Here is an 11,777-nt window from a genome sequence, read left to right as displayed (position 1 = left end):
CTAGGGCCTACGAATACCTGCTCTGGAGATAGGGCTGCACAGTGATTAGCATTCCTGCCTAGCAGGAATGAACCTGGGTCACAGGCTGGCCATTATCTGGGCAACAAAGGAAAAGGTTTTCAGGAAAAACACCTGTTTCTGTCACAGTAGGCTCAGAAACAGAGCTGTTCAAAGGGCTGGAGGGCAAGGGGCATATCCATTGAGGTGGCCTACAGGGGCTTTGTGGGGAAATCCCCAAATAGATTTTACAGCGTGTTGGGCATCACAGGTGATCAGAGGAGGAAGGCCATCAGAGCTGCCACTGAGGCGGTGGAAAAAAAAGCATAGTGATGGCTGTGGATCAGGAGAAGTGGCCCCTGGGTTCAGGGTAGTGCTACATGGATGCAGGCCAGGGTCAGATCAATCTCAGTCGGGTCGCCTTAGCGAGGGCTTCTGATGTTAAAAGACCCGGAACACCCAACATCACTGATGATGCGTCCAAGTGCTTCGCAAAATGCGTAACAGTATTTGTTAAGTTCATTGTACACTATAAAAAACTTGGTGGAGCAGAACCATTTGAAGGGCTGGAGGGCAAGCGGCATGTCCATGGAGGTGGGCTATAGGTGTTTCATGGGAAATCCTTGAATAGCTCCTGCAATGTGCTGGGCGTCACGGGGGGGTTAGAGGGGCGTGTCACAGTCCACAGGAAACTTCCGGCTCCCTCCACCACATGTTAATAAAGTTTATTGTATACCTTGGAGTAGGAGGAGGAGGGGGTAGCTCTCAGCTGTGGACTCCCAGAGGTTTCCTGACAGTTAAATGAGGTTTTTCCACCCCTTGTCCTGTGCATCTTATTCAATGTGTGGTACGAGTTTGGTCGACATAAAACCCTAGAGGGCGCTCCACTTCTTTCCTGTTCCTAGTTCCATGTGATTATTCATGTCCTTCCAATGTGTCTTGTTCCCATTTCCTATTTAGTCCCTGTGCCTCCAGTGTTCCTTGCTCAGCATTTGACAGGCAGGGCCATCAGAGCCGCCACTGAGCTGGTAGAAAAAGCATCAAGACGGCTGTTGATGAGGAGAAGTGACCCATGGGATCAGGGTAGTGCTGTTCAGACACGAGTTGGGGTCTGATCAACCTCATTCGGGTCACCATGGTGAGGGTGTCTGATGTTGAAAAACCCAAAACACCTGATGACCCCAGGATACATCACCGATGATGTGTCCAATTGCGTCACAAGATGTATGTTGCAAATTTTATCTGTCTCTTCACACATTTGTTGAGCATAGGTTTTTCTTGCCTCCTCCAAATCAGTATACATGCAAACCTATTATTGCAGTTGTTTTTCCTATCCAATATTTGTATTGTTGATTACATTAACAACACCTGCTGAATTTTATTTCAGAACTTACTTCCAGTTACTGTAGGATCAGTTCTTGCCTGATGCACAGATGAGGCTGTTACGTCCCAGTGTGTGGTCTGTGTGTGTTTTAGTTGTTACAGTATGTTCCACACTTCTGACTTTGATTGTTCTCCCTCCCCCATTGGCCCACCATTACACCACTGTTTCCGTATGACATCATCTTCAATTAGCTTCTCGACCAATCACAACTCATCTTATTCAGTATAAAACATGGAGGTTTTCAGAAGGAAGAGGCCTTTCGTTTGACTTCGGTCCCTCTCGGCTTTGGTTTTCTCTTCGTTTCTGGTTTTGCTTTGGTTTTGTTGATTTGTTGTTTTGCTTTGTGTGGGTTTGTTTTCATATAGCTTTGGCTTTGTTGTTTTGTTGGCTTCTGTTCGTCTCTTTGTACTTTCGTTTGTTTGTGTTATCCTTGTTTCGCCATTACCTTGCCCAAACTTGTTATTGTATCAACCTTTGTGTTCTTTTGTACCCCGTTACTTGTCTACTCTCGTTTGTATTCATAGTTCACTCATGTATTTGTGTAAAGTTTTGTGTATAGAGTTAGTTCAGGTTGTTGGGTACATTTTGCACACACGTAGTTAATTCTTGTATTAGTCACACTAGTTTAGTACGGGTGAGTGCCGTTTGTCTTGTATGGTTTTGGGTAGTCAGTGGAGGTTAGCTAGGGTGTTGAAGACGCCGAAGACCGTGTGTTTCGGGTTTTCTTTTGTAGTCAGGTTAGCTTTCCCTCACTTTCCTAGCCAGCTCCATTTTGTTTGTTATTTTCTTTTCTTTGGCACCACTCTAGTTCCTTACCCCTGTGTGTTATCGTGTCTTACCAGTCACTTATTCAACTTAAAATCATCACTTTTGCACCCACATTTGTTATCACGCTTCCTAGTCCCTCACCAGAACCCACCTGCTTCCAAAAATTATCCTAAATGTTGCACCCCTTTACCCATAGACACTTGGGGTCATAACAGAGACATACAGTATCGTCTTTGTGCAATCCCCTGTGTATCTCACATTTGAATTAACTTTCATGCAAGGAATATCTACCCACCACAATAGACCTGACTTTCAAATGAGGGGAACCAGGTACCCTTCCCACACAACCTCACTGATTACAGTCAGACACTCTTGACAGCCCTACTTTAACAATTACCGTCAGATTGAGAAATAAGACAGTTCTGCATATAACAGGAAAACGCCAATAAAGAGAAAGGAAGTGAAGATCAGTGCTGATTGCATCATTTTCTATAATTATTATCTCAAAACGTTTTTTTGCTTGATAGTACAATTTTTTTGTATGCTTAAACTTGTATTTTATTCCTGAAGAAGGCTTAATGGCCAAAACATTGTTTCTTTTTTCTACTTTTTTATATCATGGAGTTGTCCTTTATTTATGACTTGTATTTTAGCCTTTTATAGAAAACAATCTTTTGGCACTTTAACCTCAAACAAAATATTTGATCTCATCATCATGTATAGAACATAATTTGTTCCCACTTCATTTTGACCTGGTCATTGTATCGACTCTCTTTCTCATTCTTTGTTTGCTTTGTACGAAGGTGATAGATAAAGGAAATTTGCAGAAGATTGTTTTTTTCAGACTTCAATGAGACTCAATAAAACTTTAAATAAGGCCAAACTAAGTTCAATATTTTTGACCATATATGGATGCTGACACTGGAGACTATTGCAGTACAAACACAATGATTTTACCTTAAGGGAATTCAGCGATTAATCCTGAGGTCACTATCGAGGGAACATTTTTGCGTGAGGGTAAACATTTTGTAAGTGTTGTTAAGTGACAGATGTGCAACAAGCATACTGTAGGTGCACAGCTTTTATGGAATGCTATTGATTGTTCAGGGAATGTCATAATCATTGCGCATTGAAAACATCCCCATAAAAAAAAACACATTAATGAGGCGGACAGCTGTGGAGAGGAATGTGCATTTAGAATGAAGCATGCTTCATTGCTCCAGCAAGTGTTTACATATGGTCTTAATGTCCGTACAACAACACATTCTCACCTGCTGAACTGGGTGAAGTACAGAATAAAGAGTGTCTGTCTCATATACAATGGGCAATCTGTTTTACAGCCGCACACGATATAAAGCAAAACACAAAGAAATACTACACATACAGTATAAGTGCACAAGATAGTCATCGGTTGAGCAGTATTATGGCTGCAGGTACAGTATTATAATAATTCCTTACACTTAGTAAAGAATGACCAAGAAAAATAGTGCTTTTCTGGTCACTCCACTCAAAGTGCTTTACATGTAATGGGGACGCCCCTCCACCAATGTGTAGCACCCACCAATACACCTGCTAGACATCAGCTATCAGTGAAGCCCATTTATTGATAGGACATATTAGGTGGCCATGATTCGGGAAGGCCAGGGGGAAATTTGGCCAGGAATCATACTCTATTTGAAAAATACCCTAGAATTCTCATGTCCATGGAGAGTCAGAATCTCAGTTTTACGTCTATTCTGAAGGACAGCCCCCCTTTTTACAGTAGAGTGTCCCCACTATTACTGTATATGGAGCATTAGGACCCATGCAGATCTGCTTATCTTTTACAAGAAGCGTAAAAGAAAAAAGCGTAATATGGTCTTAATGAATCTTAAGATTAATCTCACCCTCTTTTTAATGCTTCCTGAGCAAGTAAGGATGTGATGCTGAAATGTATGACATATATTTGTGAAATATGACTGTGACATCCTTCGGCACTTTTCACAATTTAGTCACAAATTATAGGCTCTGCTTAGTGATACAGTATGCTTCCTTTCTATTTAGTCATGCTGTTATGAAACTTACCAGGAATACAGATCTGCACACTTTATGAGAAGGGGAGCTACAGAACTGCTAGGGAGTAGTGTCCTTAGGGAGGCATGGGTTCTCATATTGAAGTATCCTTAAAGTAAAGTGCAAGTATAAAAACAAAAACTCAGTTAAAACACATTAGCAGTCTTTAAGTACCAGAAGACATTTTATTTGGACATACTTGTCATGGTCGTCATCCCTCCTCTAGAGGGCGTTCCTATATTTTCTGTATTGATCTTAGTTTATCAGTTTCACCTGTTTCCTTTTCCCTGTTTGAACCCGGAGTCTCCGTAGCTCGGGGCTCAGCTTTGTAAGACGGACGCCTGGAAGCCCGCCAATCATCAGACTCAGGAGAAGCCCGAGGGCATAGGCATACTCACGGTGTCCTGGCTCTGTTATGGTTTTACCCTTCCATGTTCCTACTTCCCTGTTCCTGTGTTCGTCTCGGATGGACCTCCCCGCAATGGACATTGGACCGTGCTTTAACTATCCCTCTGGACTCTATTGCATTAGTCGCCTCGTCCTTTCCCTGTGCACCGGATCACCACCGTCACCGCCCCCCATCTGTCAACCCGACCTAACCTTGCTGTCTCTTCCCTGACGTGCTTCTGCAGACACTTCCGGGTTATACCGTCACGCATAGGGTCTTTAAACAACACATTTTGCGGGAGTCACAACCGGCTCCCGCGACAATATCTTTGTGGGATTCCTTGCACTGAATCTGCACATTATTCGCATTGCATATACTCTGGCCATAAATACAAAACCAAACCCGCTGCAAGCTGAAATTTAATATCAGAGTGACTGCTGTCTTTAAAGACTGGGTTCCTTGTTCCTACAATTCAGCATAATAGCAAAAATAAAGTATTATTTCTTATCCTTTTCAATCAAAAGCTGCAAAAGCTGGAAGGGCCTATTATAATAACAGTAACAAGACAAGAACAGTGGCCAAAATTGTCTTTCAAAAATCATGCATGTTTTTGTTCATTTTATTGTAGTTTGCAGCATCTGTACAGGATTTAAAAGAAGAAAAACCTCCCACATTGCAACTCTCCGTAACCCCATTAACGGCTGGCATTGCTTATTTCAATAGTGCATGGTTTAATTTTGACAGTAATCTGGCTGTGGTTTCAGCAATGCATATACAACACGGTCATGAAGTTCCGATTTTACAAGACATACTGACTGAAAGCCAGTTTCGCAATGTTTGACTGTGCATTTGTTTATTCTTCTTGCAGTTATTTTTTAAAATAAAAAGAGACAGTTTTTATTCATTGTTTGTAAGTATGATAAAACATCGTAGGGGCATTTGTGCTGCTTGATGGGAAACAGCTTGTTTTATTTTCAAAATTAACTGCTTTATAAAAAGTGGCAGTTTTTTTAGACAGGACAGCAATGCAAAATCAGTTAGTGTGATGAAAACCACAAGGTCAGAATAACACTAAGTGATAAAGTTGAAACGAAATGAATAAGAGCTATCTGGAGCTCTTGCAGGGATGTCAGCATACAATATACTGTACATTTTAAATGAGAAAGCTTTTAACTTCAACCTTTTTTCTTGAAGATGTGCCAGGATAGTTTAAGATGTTAACATACAGAGTAATAACAGGTTCTGGTTTGGTTTAACAGAGCATTGTGTGATGATAGGTGAAAAGAAAACCTGAGCACTTGCTACCAGCTTCAGATGGAAGTTTAGTATAACCAGTAGTGGTTTAAATTTGATCCAAAACGTTTATTCTTAGCTGTAGGTATATGGGTATAGACAGGGACAGAGTAATTGTATGACAGTGCTTACTGGTAAAATGCATAGCTGTCATCATTAAAATAAGATAAGCTTAAAAAATGCAACTGAAAATATTGAGAAAAATCAGACATTGACTTTATTCCAAGTGCTTATTCATTCATTCTTGCAATGCTTAAGAATGTGGAATTAAAGGACTGTACGTCATTCTATTTGGATGTTGAGAAATAGTGGACTTTTCTCACTCAAATTATATATATAAATAAAACCACCACCTGCAGATCTAATGATTCTATGGCAATATAAATGTAAAAGAAATTGGCAAGCAGTTCTATAACAGAAAGCCAGGAAGCATTTACTGAATTAAAGTCCATCAATCCATCCATTTTCTAACTGCTTTATCCAATACAGGGTTGCAGAGGAGGCCAGAGCCATCCCTGGCAAGCAACAGGTGCAAAGCAGGATACACACCGGATAGGATGCCAGTCTATTGAAGAGCACACACAGACACAAAAACACACAGCAGGCCCAATTTTCCCAGAAGCCAATTACCCTACCAGTACGTCTTTGGACTCTGGGAGTAAACCAGAGCACCCAAAGGGAAGCCACATGAACATGGGAGAATATACAAACTCTCCACTGATTGAATACCAGGTCTGGAATTGACCTCAGGGCCCCAGGAGTGTGAGGCAGCAATGCTAACTACTGCAGGCTACCCTGCTTCCTTCTAGTCAGTTGTGTGCAATAAAATTGCTCATTGCCTGATTTGAAATTCTTAATTATTTTAACAATGTGTCCCGCAATTCCCTAAGGTAGAATGTTTATTTAACATACAGGGCAGACTCATTGCAGCTTGAGAGATGTGAAATGAACTATTGGACAACCATGTTTTTGGTGTTCATGTAATTTATGTGTCCCTATGCCTTGTTGGAGATCATATGAATGTTTACTGCATGAACAGGCTGGCCTAAAGCAATGATGACATGTTTGACAAAACAACCTTACATACTGTACGTGAAGTGGAAATAACTCTGGGACCCTGTTTATCTAATACTATACTGTGTGTCTATTATATCTGAAAGCCTCATTATTTAGCATCTAAGTAATTTTTATTTTACAATTGTCACTCAATGTTTTGGGGGCTTAATTTGTGAGCAGATTTTGAAACTATACTCCGATTCTTTCAAAATTACCAAAAATACGTGCTTACAGATGCACCTTCTCTTGAGTGACCTGGATCAACCCATATCCTGAGGTGGGTCACACAATCCATATATCAACCACACCCAGATCACACATACAATTTCTCAATGCAGTAGATGACAGACAGGATATTCACCTCCTTCAACTCCCATCTGCCAAGTACAGTATATGATTAATAAAACTGTTCATGTAGACACCAAGTATCACAGCAAACTCCATAAGTCCAAGCAAGGATGTGGTCAGGAGATTAAAAACATTGATGGTGCTTATACAGGAATGAAAGCAATGTTTTTATGCAAAATATTAGTTTTCAAATATGACCATCTCCCTCACTCATCATCCTCCAGATTCCAGTAGAGCTATTTTTAATTTATTTCAAAATACAATTAAAAACCTCTCTGCTTTATTCCCTGTTTAAGAGCCTGTGACATAATATTTATTTTCCAATCTATAGCCGGTTTGTTCTTTGTGGTGAGATTCCTAAGTCATGGTATTATTTATTTTTTCCTACTTAGTAGGTTTGAATGTCCAGCACATTTTGTTGGAGAATTTAACCAGCCTATGTTCCAGGACAAAACAGAAGTGTTAGTCAAAAATTCATCATAACAAATAATCTCTTGGATATTTAAAATATATATATAGTAGCAGCTATGTGAAAATGGAGTGACAGAATGAATGAGAAATAAAATATTTTTAAAAAGTGTTGTTATCTGTTTGACATCACCCCCAAATTCCAAACAACAAGAGAACCCCCCTTCGAAAGGGATGTCGAGAGACCTCTACTTGTGGCCCAACCTTACCAGTCCTTTTCCCTAAAAACATGTCCAAGCCACAGATGCCCCTACTGTATTTCAGAAAAAGACATAATAGCAAAAAGTTCTGCAAATGTAAAATATAGAAAGGTATACCGTATAATCATATATATATATACAGTATTTATATATATATATTATTTAGCCAGTATTTAGCCAGAATCCTGACCAGGTCTAGTGCAAGTGTTCACATTACTCCTATCCTGGAGTCCTTGCACTGGCTTCCGGTCAAATTCCGCGTAGACTTTAAAATCCTCATGCTCACCTACAAGGTTTTACATGGCTTGGCACCTCAATACCTGTCTGAACTTTTATCGCCCTACTCCCCACCTCGCAACCTCCGCTCTTCAAATTCTGCCCTCCTTCCTGTCCCCCAAGCCCGTCTACATTGTATGGGCGACAGGGCCTTCTCCTGCTATGCCCCCAAGCTCTGGAACTCTTTGCCCAAGGATATTAGAGGGTCACCTTCTCTAAACTCCTTCAAACCCAGACTCAAAACCCTCCTTTTCAGAAAAGCCTTTACTTAACTGGTTCCATTCTTCACCCCTCTGCTCTTCTAAATACCATCTTCCACGGTCTCCTCTATTGTTATTGTTCTATTGTTGTAATTATAATTGTGTCCTATCTTGTGAAATCTTCTTATTTATTGTTGTAGTCTTCTTATTTATTGTTATTGTCATCCTGTAAAGCCCTTTGAGAAGCCACCTTTAAAGGCGCTATATAAAATAAAGTTTATTATTATTATTATTATTATTATTATTATTATTATTATTTTTATATTCTTAGTGTTCTGGGGTTCTTGGCAGCTGCTATGCTAGTAACAGCATGTTCTATTTCTGTTTCCTCTGGCTGTCATGTTGAGAGGGGTTTGTGAATAATTAAGTCAGTCTAATTCCCATTTTTAGACACCTCTTTTTCTGTATACCACATACAGTATATAGACAGATACATTTCTATTAGACCCCAGTAAACAACCACCGGGAAAAAAAATCCTGCTGTTCCACAGACTGAAAAAAAAAATATTCTAGATGCACGCAACAGGATACACTACCTGCTCGATAATAAAAATAAATACAAACACCATCAGAACAAACGTGAGATTAAAGTTACGGTCACTGAAATTTCAGGTCTCGGTGATAATTAACATATTATCAAAATTCTGAGCTGACACCACCCCTGGTCATTAAAAGTCAGGTATTAAATAGGAATGAGGAAAAAAACACAACTCAGGCTTTGTCTAATTCACGTGCAAAGAAATAACAAGGGATCACCACGGAGCACATTGTTCTGATAAATACGTAAAACTGTTGAAGTTTTTTTATTTTAAAAAGTCCCAGATGGGTAGCTGTAGTAGTTTGTTATTATAATAAATGATCTCACTGGGTATTTGAGGTGTTTTTTTTATATTTGTCGACATTTCATTTTCAATTTCTTTGATGATTTGGCCCAGAGGTATATACGATATACTGTAGTAACGATGACTAATCAGTCATATGAACCGCTGTGTTGTTAGTGTTGATACACTAGATAGTGTTGTAACATGAGCATGTAAATGAATGAAATATATGTCTGTAGTAGAATTATTATTATTTAAGTTTTATCTTCTCAGCATTTCTGCTGGTTGCTACTGACCAGGGTTTCACCGGATGCCTTAGGTCCTGCTATTGTCCGATGGGCAGGACTTTGAGGAGTATGTGGACTGTTCCTAGGAGAGCGATCTTCTGCACCTGAGCCGCATTCACTTTGCCCTGCAGCTCATCGAGGTAGTTTTTAAATCCGAGTGGAGTACTTCCAAGAGCACCGACTACGACTGGGATCACACGTGCCTTTGTGATATATTATTATTGTAGCGCCACGCAGGGCGCGTTAGCTAAGCGCACGGAAGGCCGGCTAAGAACAGCGCCTGGCTGCGGTACTACTGGACGGTGTATAGATGGGCGGAGGCTGGGAGACGGTCTCTTCCCTTCGTGTGTGTATGTGTGTTAGTGTAGGTGCAGCGCTGTAATCCCTGTCCCCTGTATGTGTACCTTTCCCGATTCGAGTTAATAAACGTGTTGTTCAACCCCATTCCCTGAGTTCCATGCCTGCTCATTTCCGTACTGAAGCCCGCGGTCGTTATATTATTATTATTATTATTATTATTAAGTACCCACAGCAACATTCAGGTTACAACATTATCATAACCTAAAAGAACGTGATTTTTTAATAAAAAAAATGGTTTTTCAGACTCTCGCTTCATTTGTAAATATTGGCAATAGATCCCTCTTAGTTTGAAAACGTAAGCACAAGCATTGATTCAAAGCGACGAGCAAAAAAGCAACATTACTGTCTTATCTAATGCATTCTTTGATTAAAATTATTTTTTTTACAGGTACAGTATGTAATATAATATATGAAAAAAAAAATGATATAATGGCTCTGTGGGTAAGGATCTGTGCCTGTGGCTGTAAGGTTGCTGGTTCAAATCTTGCAGCTGGCAGAGGAATCCTACTCTGTTGGGCCCCTGAGCAGGGCCCTTAACCCCAACTGCTCCAAGAGTACCGTATAAATGGCTGACCCTGCGCTCTGACCCCAGGCTCTCTCCCCATCTGTGTGTCTCATGGAGAGCAAGCTGGGGTATGCGAAAAGACAAGTTTCTAATGCAAGAAATTGTATAGGGTTAATAAAGTGATGTTATGTTATGTTAAAGGTATAAGCCCTGTTTTTTATTTCATACTGAAATCGTAGAATGTTAATGTTGTGCCATGGTGCATTCAGCTGTAACATGTGGCAGCATGTGACAGTGTGAGTCTGGAAATCTCTTCCTTTTCTCGCTTTCTATCAAGGTTATCATATTATGAGTCAGTCTGGCTCACGAGACGTTCAGCTTTTTCTCAAGTAACCAATGTTTTAATAAATAATATTTAACCTATAAAGGCTTCATAGTTAAAACTGTTCAATGTTCTAAAAATAATGAAGAGAACTACTCAAAAGCTTAACAAACTAAAAAACAAAATAACCATAGATACAGTATCACTTCATATCTTTCTTCAGGAAATTGCTTTCGCTTATTTAATTGGATTCACAGATTCACAATCCAGGCCACTCGTAAAACATTAAATTGAAATACTGTACTCAGAACACCTGTTTTGGTCAATGAAGTAAATTTATTGATTCAAGTGCTGTAAGTCAAAAATGTTGTCCTTATTACAAATAATAATAATTAGAAATGGCTGATTCAAGGGTGATATATAAAACTTGCTGGTTTGTGTAGCCTCACCTGTATCAGAGTTTTCAAAGACGTTGCCTACTCTATTACAGAGCAGCATTGGATTTTAAAAAAAAAGTACTCTTTCTGGAAAGCACTGTACATGAAACATTCAAAGGTTAAAAGATAAATTATCTCAATGAGGTCTAAAAAACTCGTAGTCTTTTATTAATAGTAATAATACTGACACTTAGTGCTTTCTGGACACTCTGCTCAAAGCACTTTACAGGTAATGGGGAGTCCCCTCCACCACCAATGTGCAGCCCCACCTGGATGATGCCACTGCAGCCATAGTGCACCAGTACAATCACTGCACACCAGTTATCAGTGGGAATAGAGTAATTCCCATAAATGGAGATTAAGAAGAACGCCTTTGTACTGTACCTCATGTTGGACATACAGTATAGCATGAGGTCATACACATAAGACTGCTTCCCCAGACATGTGAAGCTAAAAACAAAAACTAAAAAATCATGTGGGATTTTTTTTTAATTTCAAAGCTGTGATGAGCACATGACAGGAGTTTTGGAATATAAATGGAGGGTACCTGATTTT

The sequence above is a fragment of the Lepisosteus oculatus genome, chromosome 1 (assembly GCF_040954835.1).
Source record: "Lepisosteus oculatus isolate fLepOcu1 chromosome 1, fLepOcu1.hap2, whole genome shotgun sequence".
NCBI lineage: Eukaryota > Metazoa > Chordata > Actinopteri > Semionotiformes > Lepisosteidae > Lepisosteus > Lepisosteus oculatus.
Note: the sequence above shows the minus strand (reverse complement) of the source record.